The sequence below is a fragment of the Crocodylus siamensis genome, chromosome 2 (genome assembly GCF_052110815.1).
Source record: "Crocodylus siamensis isolate JL-2025a chromosome 2, ASM5211081v1, whole genome shotgun sequence".
Taxonomy (NCBI): domain Eukaryota; kingdom Metazoa; phylum Chordata; order Crocodylia; family Crocodylidae; genus Crocodylus; species Crocodylus siamensis.
The window spans coordinates 242816785-242832033 of record NC_143396.1 but is presented as its reverse complement, the minus strand read 5'-3'; the positions used below and the strand labels follow the sequence as shown (position 1 = coordinate 242832033).

Below are 15249 nucleotides of genomic sequence, written 5' to 3'. Positions count from 1 at the left end.
GATTCTAGGGTGTAGTTTATGTTAAGATTTAGGAACAGGATTTAAAAGGATTAGTTTTTCTAGGTACACGTGCCTATGGTAATGATAGCTAAATTGCTTACTAGACTCAAACCCTATTGACATAGGGCAGCAAAGCTGCTTCTTCGCTTCACTTGGAAGCAGGGTGGTAGTTAGTCAAGTCTTCTAAACAGAGGAGGCTAGAACACAGAAGGAGAAGTTGGAAGGGATATGGAAGAACTAGCTCTGGTAAATCAGAGGAATTGAGAGGTATAGTTTAAAAGACCATATTTATGTGTCATACGTCTGAAAGACAAAAATAAGAAATATAGCTATGATATCAAGCTTCTTCAGTATCTTTGCTCTCAATAAAATAACTAAAAACTTGGGTAAGACACAGAGGTACAACACGATCAAAATAATGGGAGATAAGAATGGTGGGGGTGGAATGGGAGGGGCTACCATTAAAACAGGACCAAGGGCAGGAAAGTATAAAAAGAAAGGGTTAAGACCCAGATGGGGAGTTTGGCTGGTGGGATGGATAGAAAAATGACAAAATATAGAAAATATCATGGGAAGAAAGGAGCGAGAGGGCTTGATTCTGACCTGATTGCAGATAGAAGGGAGTGGGAGAAATTGAGAATGACACCCCTTTCTCTCAGTTCTCCATGGTTCAAGATCTGTGTACTAGCAGATAGAGGTAAGTGAAGTAGTGGGGAGGGCTTCTGAGGAGACATTATAAGCTCAGTGTTTGGCAAGTTTTATGTGAGAGGATGGTGAGCTGTTCAGGGTGAGATTGTGTAAAAAACAGTAAATGATCAGTCCAGAGTAGAGAAGACTATTTGAGAATAGGTGGCTTAAGGGAAACAGAAGAGATCTAGGTTTAAACCTCTTCTAGGAGAAGGGGAAGGTTACACCCTGGGTCTGTAGTTTCTTGGGTGAGTGTTGTAATCACTAGACTAGTGGACTAAAACATGTCAGGGCTTTCTCCTCTGCAGTCATCTAGCACTTGCCAGGCATGGATTTTTGCTTAGCTACAATTTCAGGACTTACCCCTTGCCTGGGTACATGTGTATGAAGCCATATGCCTGACCAGCCAGAGTGAATCTCACTGTATATTCACAATAGTTACATGTGGAATAGAGTTGCTAACTGTATACAAGTGCTAAAAAAGTACTTATGCAGCTCCCTAAGGGCCATTTGAGCACATAAATTGAACTAGGATTCTTCCCACTCTATTAAATCATTTGAAATTGAAAGAGAAAATGGGGATAAAGGTTGTGAGTGAGAGGTTGGATTCTGCTTGTAAGAAGAGACAAATCAAGGAACATTAATGGAGACAAAAGAATAAAGGAAGAGATAAGGAAAACAAATTCTCAGAAGGACATAGAACAAGAGGATAGAGGAGACATTAAGAAATATCCCGAAGTGAGACGATATTAGGAGAGAAGGTTGGTAGGAGAGAAGTTGAAGATTTCCCTTTTTCTTGAGAAAGCTGATAAGATGTTCAACAACTATGTAGAGAGTCATGTTTTGAAGGCACAACTGCTTTGACAAGTTTGGTACGATTTGGAAGGATTTCTCAAAACCTTATTAAATACATTTTTACTCCTTGTACACTTCTCTTTTCCTCTTCTATCCCTCCCTCTTCCATCCTTTCCCTCTTCCCCCTTATTGATTCTTGATTATGAAAGAGATGTATGTATTTCAGACTGATATATGTAGTTGACATATATGTATTTTTTATATTTGTGTCATTTAAAAATCAATAACATTTTAAAAGAAGATCTTCAACAGAGTAAAGGAGAGAAAAAAGAAGGGTAGTAGATCTTGAAGAAGTCAAAAGATAGCAAATTTACAATAGGATCATAGAAATTGAACACACACAGGGAAAATGGAGTTGAAAACCAAATGGAGATCAAATTAATTTGCAATGGAGACATCCTACATGATTCCAAAATTTTCTTTCCATAGATATTCAGTGGTACAGAAGCAGAGAAACTGAATATAGATGTGAGGCACTAGGGTTCTGGTCTGTTGGAGAAAAAAGGTCAAAAGGGAGCAAATCACTGAGCTAGTAATGGTAAGGATGTAAAAGGAGATCTTGATAAGAAGAACAGCAGAGAACTCAGTGATGAACTGGAAGACATAAAAGGGCATGGAATAGGCAGTGCTGAAGGAGATGCTGGTCAAGGAGAGAGAATAAATGTCTATCCTTTTTTGGGGCAGTTTTGGTTTTTATTTGTTTGTTTTTAGCAGACAAGTGGGGTAGAGAAGGGAGAGATAGAAAGACTTCAGGGAAAAGAAAAATTAAATAAGTGGTAAAATTAAACAGGGATGTCATATACTATCCCTGAAAGTAACGTAATATACATAAAACCCCACTGATTTTGACAGATTTTGCACCGACACATCCATATTGTGTCACTTGAACAACTGACAACAAATGAGGTTTTTTTGTGACACCTTTTATTGGATGGCTGCAACTACACTCTGACCTACTTGAATAATTAAGGTCTTTATCTAGAATGCAAGAGTGCCCTTGTAGCAATCATTCTACAGATTTTGAAACACTGAGGAGTATGCCAACTTCCAAATGCAGTCAGTGTTAAGCAGCTAAGTATCTGTACGTGCAAAATCTAGTGGTGCAGAAACTTGGGCATACTTTTTCCTGGCTTCTTTAAGAAAATATTTCCAGGCCTTAAGTTTTTAAAGGTTAGCTAAGAGATTTAGTCGACCATTTCAACAGGCCATTGTTTCAATATTATGTTTGAGTTTATTTTAGAATATTTTTTAAAGTATATTTCTCAGCAATAGAGGTTGGTAGTAATGGACTAAGAAAAACTTTGTTAGTTCTGGAAGCTGTGTGGCTCCTAGGCTTATGGCTCCCAGGGTTTCTATGCTATCTCCTCCCCATTTGCCCTCTCCCTGACCTCATGTCAAGTTATATTGAATCCATGCATGCCCATAGACCTCAGTTTCTAATTACAAGGTAATCCTTTAGGTAGTCTAGCAAAGATTTGGGCAAGTGAGGTAACAGGAAAACATGAAGGAGTCAGAATTTAAAATCTGATCATGCCCCTTTAAAAGACTGGCCAAAATAAAAAATTCCATTTTTTTTTCCATTGTCAAACAATCTATATGTATAATTTTTAAATAGAAAAATTGTTTGGGAGCTATCTGTCTCTTTTTGAGGGATCAACAGTCTTCATATTACTAAGCTATGTTAATATCTTATGATCTGAAGTAGAAATATAACATTAATAAAAAATAATGTAATGTTGATTAAAAACTAACACTGCAAGAAAGACTTGTAATTTTTATATCCTGAAGAAACCCAAATTTCTAGAGCCAATAGGAAAAAATATTTTGTCAATACCCCCTCAAGTCCATGGCTGAGAAGGGCTGAAACATACCATTTCAGTCATAAAACATTGTGGGATGTCAGCAAGATTATTGTATTCTGATTTCCACAAATTTGGTAAGTGAGATAGATTTATAAGTTGCAATGATGATGGTTACGGTGACAACATTTGAATTTTGGGGAGCACTGGATTTGGAGCTGAATACAATGCTTTAATCTGTGGCTTCAGCAAAAGCCACAAGGCAAAATGATATATTAAAAATAACATTGCAAATGCTTAGGCAAGCAGTTTTCTAACAAGGTCATAGTGTTAGAGCCCATTGTGTAAGAAGAACAAGATACAGCCCACCAGCTATCATCAGGAGATACAGCAGAAGCAAGACTTTGGAGATGTAGAAGAGGTCAACAAGAAACCGGAAAGAACCAGCAAGTGACCGGAGAAAGCTGGGGTCAAAGTCTTGAGTATGCACTCTTAGCAGAGAGGCATGTAAATGAATGAAATTCATAAGCAATCCCATGCTAATTAAGTAAACAGTAAACAGAGGCAGAGCTTGAAATGGGAGAAGAAATGGGTGGAACAAAAGGAGGGACAAAAGTGGAGTGAATGTTAATGAGCATAAACCAAGGTGTATAAAATGTGAAAAGCACTAATGTTCACTGTGGCTCCCCATGTTCACAGGCTGTGTGTCTGTGAGGGAAGTAGTTCGAAGCTATCCCATTTTGAATAAAGCTGTTGCGAGCAATGTGTGCTAGTGTTTACTTCCTACTTACTCTGGCTAATGAGTAACAGGATCCATGAGCAATTGGATCGTCATCTCCCTAGGTGTTGGGCGCTGCATGGAGTCAGGGTCTAACAATGATCACTCGTATATTCCCAGATGTTGAGATTCAGTGTCACAGTAATTCAGTTTTGTTGTATGTTAACAAGAGCTGATTCATTGCTATTCACTGTATAAACAATTCATATTTAACAGGAAATTTAAATAAGTGATATGACAAACACTGTTTTATCCACTCAGGTTACACAACTGCCCAAATAATTTACTATTATATTTGTCCAAAAACTTGATACATTTTTAATTTTTTAAATTAAAAAACTGATAATTTTTCCATCATATTTCTATCTGTAGTGAATTAGGACATAGAACTTAGATTCAGGAGATCTGTGCCATATTACAGCTATTGTTCCTAACCTGAATTATGATACCGAGCAAGTAATTTAATTTGCCTATGTTTTGATTTTCTTATCAATACCAATACATACTTAAAATTCTTTGAAAATGCTAAATTCCAAGGATTGTTTTCATTTTTACTATAATGAGTGTACCATTTTCAGTCGCTGAATTTTTCATGTTGCAGTTATTGAAATCTGTCACACTTGGAAATTATGTCTGCCGTTCAAAAAAGTAGTGTCATGATATGAAAAAAACCCAAAATAACAAGGTGCATTAAAGTCGATAAATGTAAGCTTTTGTCCAAGTTTTCAGCTGCTGTATTTGTCTCCCATCGAATTCTTCAAATAAAGTGGAAGCAAGATTCACGGATTAAGTGATCATATTTTATTTTAATTTTTTCTTTTAGATAAATCCAATAGTTAAGAAGTTGCAAAAAATAAGTTAGTGGCTGGTTACCAAGTATGGTATGGGGGCCACTTCTTATGCTATCTCACATAATTTGTCAATGCAGTTTGGTCCTGATGTGCAAGGGTCTCTAATTCTGATTCAGCACAGTATTTCCACACTTTCTTGGAAACTAGATTCATTTAGTTTCATAGATAATAAAGCAAGTTTGTGTAATCTGACTTCTTCTATAACACAAACCATAGGATCTCCTTAATTGATCTCTGTAAATTATATCATGACCTTCTGCAAAAATTTCAGCTTTTCTAAAATGAATCTACTGCCTTTGGTAACTTCTTCAAATGATCTATAAATGATAACATTAACATTTTGCATAAGATTAGAGTAGAGTAGGACTGGAAGGCAGGAACATCTCTGACTAAACCACCCCCGCCAAGTGTTAGTCCAACCTCCTCTTGACATTTTCCATGGATGGAGATTCCATAACTTTTCTAGGTAACCTTGCCCAATGTTTGATGACCTTCATAGTCAAAAATTCCCCCTAATCGCCAACCTGAATTTCAGAGTGTTCTTAAATGTTACAAGCAGTGCATGCTAACTAAAAGGACAGTGTTAAAGTTTTCATGTGCTGTGCGCAGTTGCACATCTAGGGTTAAAAGCGTCTCTCTGGCCTTTCAGTAAAGGACTGGCAAGAAGGGCTTGGAACTGACAAGATACTCACTGCCTCTCCAGCTATCTAGCTCTCAAGCAGTAACACATACATACACACCCCAACCACGCAGACACCCTGAGAACATCCCCAGCACAACGCCCCTCCACCAGCACACACACACACAAGCTCCCACACCCCCAGTCTTGCCTTTGGCCAATGAGCAGCAAAGCATGGCACTGGGGAGGCAGAGGCAGCAATGGGTGCAATTCCAGAGGGTGCAGGGCCGTGCGGAGCCCAGGAGTACACAAGAAGGATCCCCCATTGCTGCTGGGGTGGGGGCCAGCCAAAGAGGCATGTATACACACTCCCCACTCCTATGGCAACAGGAGTGCTTCCTCCCTCCTTGTGCATGCTGTGGCTGTGTACATGTGTGTGTACATGTGTACAGTGGGAATATGTATGTTTGTGTTTGTGCTGTGGCTGGGGGGGGAGCGGGGGAGAGGGGGTCCTGTATGTACCTGTGTCCCTCTGGGCCTCCCTGAAATCCAGCAGCTTCCCTCCCTGACTTCACCTTCACCTTCACCTTCACCTTCCCCCTCCCCTCCTGTTGGGCCCTCCTGCAGGCTGTCATCTCCCTCCCTCCCTCCTCCCCTCTGTTTCTTCACTCATCAGCTTCTGCTCTGCTGTCCAGCCTGTCATCCCAGGGGTATCAGAGTCCAGGACAGCTACTCCACCTGGAAGTGGCACCTTCTGGCATATTGGAGGATCAGAAATTTGTCATTTTATCTCCCTGGACCATTTAAAAGTGAAGCTAAAACAAGCTGCCTAACTCAGCTCAGAGATAACCCTTGCCTCAAGTGGCATAACATTAAGATGCCTAGAGAGCACTTAGCACTTGTTAACAAGCTTGAATTTGTGAGTGCTCAGGTTTTAAGTGCTCTTAATACAAGCTAATTGCAATGTGCAATTTCACTCTTCCTCTGCTCCAGCTTGAGGCCATTGCTCTTGTTCTGTCCCTGCAGCCACAGAGAAAAAAATCCCATCTCTGTTCTTCCTATAATCACCCTTTAGGTATTTGAAGACTCTAATCACATCTCCTCTCCTCTCCTCTCCTCTCCTCTAGACTAAATAACCCTAGCTCTTCCAGCCTATCCTCATAAAATGTGCTTTACAGGCTTCTAATTATTTTTATTACTTTTTGCTAGACTCTTTCCAATTTGTTCACATCTTTCTTCAAGTGTGGGGCCCAAAACTAGACACAGTATTTCAGGTGACACCTTACACAATGGATAGAATAGAAGAATCACCTCCCTTGATTTGAAAATATCAACAATAATCAATAATCAATAATACAACAACTCAGTATGCTGTTTGCTTTTTTTTGCAACAAGAACACACTGCTGGCTCATATTAAGCTCATGGTCTACTGCAGTAAGGCCAGTCTTTTTGGCATGCATGTCACAAATTAGCTCCTCATCCTCCTTAAGTGCCATTCTGCTCTCCTTCCTCTATCCCATCTCCTACGCTGCTTTCTGCTTCCTGCTCAGTGCTCCTATTCTGGTCTCCTCCTCTGCTTTCTGTTTCCTGCCTATCTACTGTTGTACTTCCTGTTCCCTTCCTGATCAGTTGTTACCACACATGAGGCTGCCTGTGTCACCTGAGACATAGGTTGCGACCTCTGGTCTGTTATCACCCCTAGATCCTATATTTTGGTCAGAATGTCTCTAGTTTAAGCTTCCCAGCTGCTGGATCTTATATTTCTGTCAGTTTAACTGAAGGATCCTTCATTATTAAATTTCTTTTCTATATGTACATATATGCAGATTCTGATCAAATCCTTCCTAACAGATAATGTCTCCCAAGTTTTCTTGCTTTATTTTTTGTTTTCTTTTACTATGAAGCATATTTTTACTAGTTCTTTAATAATTATTCTGGGTCTTCTCCAAAATTTGTCCAGGTTATCAACATCCTACCTGAACCGTGGGCACCAAAGTAAATACAATATTCCAGGTATAATTCGGAAAAAAGCCAGATACAGAGGTAATATAGCTTCCCTACTTCTATCTTATATTTTCATGTTTATAAATCCAAGGAACAAATTAATCCTTTTGACCACAGTGTCATTGACAGCTTATGTTCAGCTAATTATCCATTATAGGCCCGAAGTTATTTTTAGAATGATTGTCTCCAAGGATAGCATGGCCTTCCTTCTGTGTTCTGACATATATGACTTTACATTTGGATGTATTGAAACATATGTTGCTTGCTTTTGCTCATCTCACCAGTTCAGCCAACTATCTGTGACCTGTCATCTTCATTGTTTACCATTCCACCAGTCTCTGTCTCATATGCAAAGTTTATCACTAATGATTTTCTTTTCTTTCCATCCACTGATAAAAATGCTAAGTGTACAGCCAAGAAGTAGTATATGCAGGACCCTCCTAAAACACAGACATTTAATGATGCTTCCCCAATTAGAATGATATTTTGAGACTTAGCCTGTTTTTAATTTATTTAATGTGCACCATATTGATTCTATATTGTTCTAAGTCTTAATCAAAATATTATGCTGAACCAACCCAAATTCCTTCCAGTCATCTAAATGCATTACATCAATACTATTACCTTTATCAACTGAACATGTAATCTAATTAAAACAGATACCAAATTAATTCGGGTTTTATAAACCCATGTTGTCAGACATTAATTATATTAGCATTCTTTAATCCTTTATTGATTGAATCCTGTTTATACTTCCATTATTTTGCCTGGGATCACAGTGAGGCTGACAGGTCCATAATTGCTTGGTTCATCCCATGTATCTTTTTTAAATATTGGCACAACATTAGCTTTCTGATAGTCTTCTTGAATTTCCTCAGTTATTAAAAATCACCATTAATGGTTCAAAATGTTCCTCAGCCAGCTCTTTAAAACTCTTGGATGTAAGCTATATTCTTCTTGGGCTTTTGACTACAATCAGGGTTGTAAACTATATTTCAATTTTAGTAGCTATTACTTTATATCCTTCTTAGGTGCTGTTGGAATTAAATATATCTTTTCATTGTCAGATATAAGACTATATCCTCTGTCTCTTCCTCAAACACAGAACAGAAATATTTATTGAACAGATATACCTGTCTGCATTATTTTGACAATTTTACTTTTTCCATTAGCAATGGACCAATATTATGTTAGTATTCATTTTGGTCATAATATCCTTGAGAAACTTATTTTATTCCATAGCTTTCTACTCATGTCTTTAAGATGTTTTCAGCTGTTTTCCACAGATGACTTAGGGGGCACACACAGATTGGTAATCTGAGTACCTGGATGGAATATAAACAGAATTTTTAAACCTAAATTGTAACACATGATCCAGAACACTCCTTATTCTAGTAACATTTCACCAGTTCAAAAATCCTTTGATAGGCTTAAATTAATTAATTGCCTACATTTTGTTTTAGAAGACTGTCCAGGCACCTAAACTTAAGCTTCTGGGCAAGCAGAGACAAGATCAGTTTATGAAATGAGTCTCCTGGGTCCTAAGAGTGCCCATTTTGATGTTTATGTGCTGAACACACCTAACATACCAACAATATTGATTTCAGTACAAAGGTTACTTTCACTTAGAAACATAGGTAAGAACACTCACCCAAGAAGTGGGAGTCCTCTTCAACTTGAGAAAATTCAAACATCTCCACATATCAGAACATATGTCTCCTGCCTTCTGTTTAATCTTCTCACTGTGAAGCCTAGAATTCAAGAATCCAGAAAGATAATAAGCAAGAGGAAACCTTACTCTGTGGCTTAGTGGTTGTAGATTTCTGCTGGAGTGGGGAACCTGGTCACTGTCCCAAGCACTGTTTATGTATTTGACAAAAGACAGACACCAGATAAGAGTCACTATGGTCAATCATGGTGGGAATTGGAATTCCCCCCAAAAAACCCATACACCTTACTAAGATATGTACTGAAGGATCAAGGAGTAACAGGAGAATTGAAGGAGTACTACTAGATCTGATGGGGCTCAAAAGCGTGGATGCACTGTCAATAATGTTTTTTCACCTTGATGTTTGAGAAGGTTATAAGAGCCATTAAAAGAAAAAGGAAAGGTATGAAGCTGAATGGACCGCACCAGGTATTTGTGTATGCAGACATAGTTGGAGAGGAAATGGAAATGGTACAAAAGAATACAGAAATCATATGGCACATCCACACATGCAAGCATGTGCGCTTGCAGCAGTTCAAATAGAAGTGGTTTCAAATTTGAGCTGGGGCTTTTGGTTTCAGTGCATGTGTTTGGACATGCACTTTGTTGTGGAGCAAATTGCGCCACTTGGGGCAAAATAACCCTGCCTGGCTCCTCCTGAATCTGCAGTCAGGGGGAGCTAGAGCCTGGGGCCAGCATCTGTGCTGTCCCCAGCAATATAAAAAGCTGCCCTGTCCTGGCCCCATCCATATAAAAAGCTGCCCTGGCAAGCAGATCAGGGCTACTAGCTCTGTGGAGCTTCTGGAGCCCAGCCAACTGATACCTGGGGACTCTACCCCTTGTGCCAGCTAGATTGCTGCAGCAGCATCCCAAATCCATTTTTAAAAATACTGCAAAATCCATGTTCTTCCACAGTTAGAACAAAAAGCCACTCTACACACACATATCTATACAGAGAGAGAGAGAGAGAGAGAGTGAGTGATAAGTTGTATAATGCTTTATTGGTATATGTACAATTTTAAAGCAATTTGGAAGCCTACCAGTGTTTCCATCATCATGAAAAAATAAATTCTAAAAACCTATATGTGTTGATGTGTGCTTTTGTTTTTCTTCACACATGGTGGTTGTGTGATGGGGAAATGTGGTGTCTGCAGAAACGGGGTGAGAAAGGGTGTGGGGGAAGGTGGGTGGGTGGGTGTGGAGGGATGTGGTTTGGTCTGTGGGTAGGAGTGGGGCAATTGCTGGGGGACTGTGAGTGTGGATAACCTTGTGGGGGGCTGCTCAGAAGGGCAGCATCCCTTGGCCCCCACAGGGTGTACCCTACCCCCAGCACATGGAATGCACCCCCCACCCAGGGTCTTAGCTCCCCCCTGGAAGGCCACAGCCCCTATCCCCCACACAGCCCCAGTCCTCCTGCCCATGGTCCCAAGCACCCTGGAGGGCATGCCCCCCAAGGTCCCAGCTCCACCCTGGAGGGCCTGAGCCCCCCCACCCAGAGCCTGTAACTAACCTTTAACAGCAGCAGTGTGGGGACCATGCACTGAGCTCAGCCAGGTCCTGACAGCCCTGGGGCTGCTCCTGCTACCCAGCAGGTCTGGTCTTGTGGCAGCAGGACCCAGCATGGCATGCAGGGACCGCATGCCAGGCCCGGCCATATCCTGGGGCCCCTCTGCTCCAGTGCAAAGCTGGACTAGCAAACTATAGGGATCTGGGCCAGTTCCTTAGCCCCTGCAGCCCCAGGACATCCCCCCTGCCACTCCCCAAATCCCCAATTCACCTGCCACTCCTCACCCACCCACACCCATGAAACTTCCCCACCCCTGCAAATTACCTTGGACAGCACCAGGGGAAGCAGGAACACCAAAGAGATGCTCTAGCCAAAACCAAAGTGTCTCTTTTGGAGGACTGGCTCTGGGCATGGTCTTGAACCATGCCTAGCACCACTCTATTGTAGAGTGGGTTTCTTTAGGTCCCTGGACATCCAGGGGATTGCAGCACAGGGAACATTTTTTCATTCCACATGTGCCTCTTGTCCCACCTCAAAGGGGTTTGAGGCAGGGCAAGAGGCATGTGTGCGCTCATCTGGTCATGTGCATAGTGTCAGACACAAAAGCAGTTGCCCTTGCTATCAATGTCAGCAAGACCAGATATGATCACATCCAGAAATATATCTCAAGGGAGATGAGGACAAGGAATGGCAATGTATAAAAGGTAGGGAAATATAAATATTTGGGCACATAATCACTGAGTACAATCAAATAATTGTAGATGTGAAAGCAAGAATTTAGTGCCTGTTGATCCTGGATGAAATAATGGCATTAGGGAAAAGCTCAAGAAACCTTAAAATTCAGCTTTATAGCGCAATTGTTCAATCCATCCTTTTATACAGATGTGAATACTTGGCACTGAAAAAAGCAAATAGAAAAAAGCCTGAAAGTGTTTGCAAACAAAGTGCTAAGGAAAATATTTGGTTCTGTATAAGAAAATGGAGTATGGAAGAGGAGAATGGAAGAGGAGACATCAAAAGCTTGTGGACATTTACCAAAAAACTGGTGCCTTGGGCAAGATAAGAGCACAGAGAATGAAAAAGCAGGGCCAAGGGCAGATTATGAGGTCAGGGAAAGGAATGGCAAGGATGCAGGGGGGTGTAAGAGAGCTGTACACCATGAGATTTAAAACCAACTAATCAGGAGGTGCAGTGGCATTTCTATTCTGGGTTGCCAGAATCTGGAATGGGCATCCAAGGGAGGTGGTGTTCTCCCCTACCTTGGAAGTCTTCAAGAGGAGACTGGACAAGCACCTAGCTGGGGTCATCTGACCCCAGCACTCTTTCCTGCCCAGGGCAGGGGGCTGGACTCAATGATTTACTGAGGTCCCTTTTACAGAGAGCCACAGGTAGACAAGGAGACACCACCCGAGCAAGACAGGTGACAAATGCAAAGAGTGCCCAGGTAAGAAACAGGGGTCCAGACAGTCTCCCAAATCAGGGAGTGGCACACGTAGCTAGGCAAGGCCTTAAATGCCTATATACCAATGCTCATAGTATGGGGAACAAGCAGGAGGAACTCGCCCTCAGAATAGCCAGTTCAGACCCAGACATAATAGGGCTTATAGAAAAGTGGTGGGATTCATCCCACGACTGGGTGTTTAGCATCAGGGGCTATAGGCTTTACAGGTGGGATAGAGAAGGAAGAAAAGGTGGCGGTGTGGTGCTCTATGTCAATGAGCAATACACATCCTCTGCCAGCAGAATGGGGTCAGAGGAGGGGCAAGCTGAAGTGCTCTGGGTCTAGATACAAGGGGGCCATGGGGAGAGGGATCTAATGGTGAGGGTCTACTACAGACCCCCCAACCAAGGGGAGGAGCTGGACCGTGAATTTTCAGGCCAGCTTGCAGAGGTGCTTAAGGCAAGGGATGTAGTTGTCATGGGTGATTTAAATTACCCAGACATCTGCTGGGAGGAACAGCCAGCCAGCTCGGACCATTCCAGGAGGTTCCTGGCCAAGATATAGGACCTCCACTTAATTCAGGAGGTGTACAGTCCCACCAGAGGAAATGCCCTGTTGGACCTGGTCCTGGCCACAGGGAATGACCGGTAAGGAGCCTCCAGCTCCTTGACCACCACCATCCAGCGCAGGGTGTCAAGGGCCTGAAGTAAGGCGGTAGTCTTAAACTTCAAGAGGGCCACAAGGGCATCCAGGAATGCCTGATTGCCAAAAAGGCTGCGTACAACCAGTGGAAGGGGGGTGCTATCTCCAAAGAGGAGTATACCTCCTCTGTTCGGGCCTGTAGAGGGGCTGTCAGGAAAGCTAAGGTGGACATAGAGCTAGGACTAGCATCCAAGATCAAAGATAATAAAAAGTTCTTTTTCAAATATATAGGGAGGATGAAGAAAGCACCGGGCAATGTGGGGTACCTGCAAGTTTCTCTGGGCAACCTGGTGGTTGTGCCAGAGGAGAAAGCAGACCTCTTTAACCAATTCTTCACCTCCGTTTTCTTGTGCAGGGACCGAGACTTCCCCACCATGATGCAAGATGGACTTGAGGGGAACGCCTCCAGACCTCAGGTTGGGGAGGACCGGGTTAGAGAGCTTCTGTAGGGGCTGGACGTGTTCAAGTCAGTGGGTCCAGATGCTCTCCACCCCAGGGTGTTGAGGGAGCTAGTAGGCATAATTGAAGGGCCCTTGGCATGGCTTTATGAGTGCTCATGGTGCTCGGGCCATGTGCCAGATGATTGGAAGATAGCCAACGTGGTCCCCATCTTTAAAAAAGGGAGGACCCGGGCAACTATAGGCCTGTCAGTCTTACCTCAATCCTAGGGAAACTCTTTGAGAAGATCAAGGAGCACATCTGTGATGGGCTGGCCTCAGGGATGATGCTCAAAGGCAACCAGCATGGTTTCATTAGGGGCAGGTCATGTCAGACCAACCTGATTGCCTTTTGTGATCAGGTCACAAAAACATTGGATGCAGGTGTTGCCATGGACATAGTCTTTCTGGACTTCAGCAAGGCCTTTAACACTATCTCCCACTCCATTCTCATGAAAAAACTAGGAGACTGTGGCATGGATGCCTACAGTCAGATGGATTACAGATTGGCTGAAGGGTTGGACGGGTCATATTCGACCTGGGGGGAAGTGGGCAGAGGAGTCCCCCAGTGCTCGATCCTTTGGCCCGTGCTGTTCAATTTCTTTATCAGTGATTTAGATGATGGCGTGAAAAGCAACCTGTTTAAATTTTCTGATGATACCAAAATTTGGGGTGAGGTGAGCACACTAGTAGGGAGGGAAAGACTTCAGCAAGACCTGGCTAGGTTACAGGGGTGGGCTAACAAAAACAGGATGCATTTCAATACTGACAAGTGCAGGATGCTGCACTTGGGCAGTAGTAACCAGCAGCACACTTATAAGATGAGGAACTCCCTTCTTGAGAGGACAGAGGCAGAAAGGGATCTTGGAGTCATTACTGACGCCACGATGAACATGGCCAACCATGAGAGGTCATGGTTGGCAGGGCTAACCGGACCTTGTTGTGCACCCACAGGTGCATCTCAAGTAGGGCCAAGGAAGTGATCCTTCCCCTTTACACGACACTGGTCAGGCCACAGCTGGAGTACTGTGTCCAGTTCTGTGTGCCCACTTCAGGAGGGATGCGGACAACATGGAGAGGGTCCAGAGGAGGGCCGCCCGCATGATCTGGGAACAACAGGGCAGACCCTGCATTGAGAAACTGCGGGACCTGAACCTGTTCAGCCTTCACAAGAGAAGGCTGAGGGAGGACCTGGTGACCGTCTATAAACTCACTAGGGGGGACCAGAATGGTTTGGGAGAGACTTTGTTTCCCCTAGCGCCCCCTGGCATAACAAGGAATAGCGGACATAAGTTTTCGGAGACTAGGTTTAGATTTGACATCCATAAGAACTACTTCACAGTTTGGGCCGCTAGGATCTGGAACCAACTCCCAAGGGAAGTGGTGCTGGATCCTACCCTGGGGGTCTTTAAGAAGAGGCTTCATGCCTACCTGGCTGGAATCATTTGAGCCCAGTTTTTCTCCTGGCCAGACAGGGTGTCGGACTTGAACATCTAGAAGGTCCTTTCTGACCCTACTTCTATGATTCTATAATTCTATGAACCATAATGCTAATGAATCTATGACTCTATGAATTTCTCTCTCCTTCTTATGGTCTTGATGTTCCATTAATCAAGCTAGAGAAGGTCCTTCGGGTAAATTTGATATATTTTATTAGACCAACTGAAAACTTTTCTTAGCAAGCTTTTGGATTTAAAAACCCTTCGTCCAGCTGGGGAAGTATCTGCAGTTGGTGTGTACTCTTACACCAATCTTCATCAATCTGCAGTTGATGGAATGAGCTTAGAAAAAAATGTCCAACTATTTTTATCCCTAATAAAAAATATCAGATTTGCCCAAAGAACCTTGACTGCCTATGTC

General features: G+C 42.5%; 1 long non-coding RNA gene across 2 annotated transcripts in view; it reads right to left on the bottom strand.

Annotated features, from left to right (window-relative positions):
* LOC149871956 (uncharacterized) overlaps window positions 1–15249 on the bottom strand; it is a 198277-nt gene that overhangs the window by 103139 nt on the left and 79889 nt on the right. For both annotated transcript variants that reach the window (XR_016440568.1, XR_016440567.1), the window contains one exon: window positions 9246–9345. This is a non-coding gene — a long non-coding RNA (uncharacterized LOC149871956). The remainder of the gene's footprint in view (window positions 1–9245; window positions 9346–15249) is intronic.